This window comes from Sapajus apella, unplaced genomic scaffold (assembly GCF_009761245.1).
Source record: "Sapajus apella isolate SASKATOON/1434 unplaced genomic scaffold, GSC_monkey_1.0 scaffold25, whole genome shotgun sequence".
Classification (NCBI taxonomy): domain Eukaryota; kingdom Metazoa; phylum Chordata; class Mammalia; order Primates; family Cebidae; genus Sapajus; species Sapajus apella.
Genome location: NW_022436965.1, coordinates 26922320 through 26924341, shown reverse-complemented (window position 1 = coordinate 26924341; position 2022 = coordinate 26922320). Strand labels below are relative to the sequence as shown.

General features: G+C 39.2%; 1 non-coding gene across 1 annotated transcript; it reads right to left on the bottom strand.

The window, feature by feature from the left end:
• Positions 1–900: 900 nt before the first annotated feature.
• On the bottom strand, positions 901–1018 carry LOC116560328. Its single transcript, XR_004272913.1, has one exon. It is a non-coding gene; the product is annotated as a U5 spliceosomal RNA (small nuclear RNA).
• Between the last annotated feature and the right edge of the window lie 1004 nt (positions 1019–2022).

Below are 2022 nucleotides of genomic sequence, written 5' to 3'. Positions count from 1 at the left end.
GACATGTCTTTGTGAAGGAGGGCAGACCCCAGAGAGTCAGCGACTCGTACACCACCCTTCCTCTTGCGAACAACAGTTTAACTATGCGTAACTTATGGAAGGCTTTATGGAGAAGGAGTTTGATCTTGAAGGGTAAGTATGAGTTGGCAAGATAGCTTTGTTCACAGAAAGCAGCATGGGCTCAAACATGGAAACAGCATGGCAAACTTGGGGAAGTTTGGAATAGGATTGGGGTGGGGGCAGCCATGATATTTACATACACTCTCAGATGCTATGTGCCATCCTGAAGTGTTTGTATGTCACTTTGAAAGATTTAACATCATCCCGAAAGCAATGGAAAGTCATTAAAGAATTTTGAGCAGGGTGGTGATCTGACCTGTTAGGCAATTTGAGATTTTTTTGTTTGTTTTTAATTGAGGTATATTATGGTCTTGTCGATCTTTTAAACTTTAGCTAATCAGGTGGGTATGTAGTGATACTGTGTTTTTAATGTGCATTTCCCTAATAAGTAATGACTTATTGAGGATGTTTCCATGTACGTATTTGGCCATTTGGATAGCCTCTTTTATGATGATTCTGTTTAAGTCTTTCGCACACTTATGAATTAGCTTATCTTCCTCTCATTGATTTTTAGTAGTTCTTTATGTATTTTAGATATGTTTTTTGTCAATACACCTATTACAAATATTTTCTCCTATTCTGTGGCTTGCCTACTCACTTTTTAAATGATGTCTTACTTTTTTTTTTTTTTTTTTTTAGAGACGGGGTTTCACCATGTTGACCAGGATGGTCTTGATCTCTTGACCTCGTGATCCACCCACCTCGGCCTCCCAAAGTGCTGGGATTACAGGCTTGAACCACCGCGCCTGGCCACGTCTATCTTTAATTAACTAGATAATGAGCCCTGCCTAAGCAGGACATCAAAAAAATTCAGCCATAAACTCATAATTGTTTCTCTCCACGGAAATCTTTAGTAAAAGGCGAAAGATTTATTCGTTATGAAGAGAAACCAGAGCATCTTGCTCTGTCACCCAGGCTAGAGTGCAGTGGCACAAGTTTAGCTCACTGTAACCTCCACCTCCCAGGTTCAAGTGATTCTCATGCCTCAGCCTCCAGAATAGCTGGGGCTACAGGCACATACCAGCACACCTGACTAATTTTTTTATTTTTGTTTAGTAGAGATGGAATTTCACCATGTTGGTCAGGCTGGAAAAAAATATTTTAAGCATTATATTTTGATAATGATTATACCAAGAATATATTTTATATTATTTGACAAAATTCATAATGTATATTTAGGAGATTAATGAATACAATTATGAAGGTCACTGAAACATGACTGTCTAAAACAAGTTAATAATGCATCCTACAGAAGACCATTTAGACATTACAATTTCTAACCTATAAAGTGGAACTCTAAATACCTTTTCACCATCTCAGTAGTAATTTCAGCCATAACACTTTTAGAAGGCTCAGAAGCCAACTCCCATACAATCGTAGTATTAACGAGGAAAGCACAGAGTGTCCAAGGAAGAGGATTGAAAGGAGAAATGTTATGAAACTCCTCTTTTACTTTTTTGCACGCCATCAAAATCACTGCCAAGAATATGAATGTCAGGTCAATTTCCATAGGAAAATCAGTTACCTTTTACCTCTTTAAAATAAAATTTTTGCAGAAGAGGGCTGAAAATTTCTTGAGCCATTTTAGCACAAAGAGTGGAAGTTCAGTTCTCACCATGGTACAGCTCTACCCTGCTGTCATCTTCATTGTGATGGTGGCATAAGTTTAGCAAGGTGCAAGTGACCACTAAATGACAGCTTTTTGTCAACAAACATTTGAAAAATCTTTTTGAAAACCATATGAAAGATGAATTGGAATGGAGCAAGACTGAGGCAGGAAGACTAGTTAAGAGCTTGTTTCCGGCCGGGGGCGGTGGCTCACGCCTATAATCCCAGCACTTTGGGAGGCCGAGGGGGGTGGATCACGAGGTCAAGAGATCGAGACCATCCTGGTCAACATGG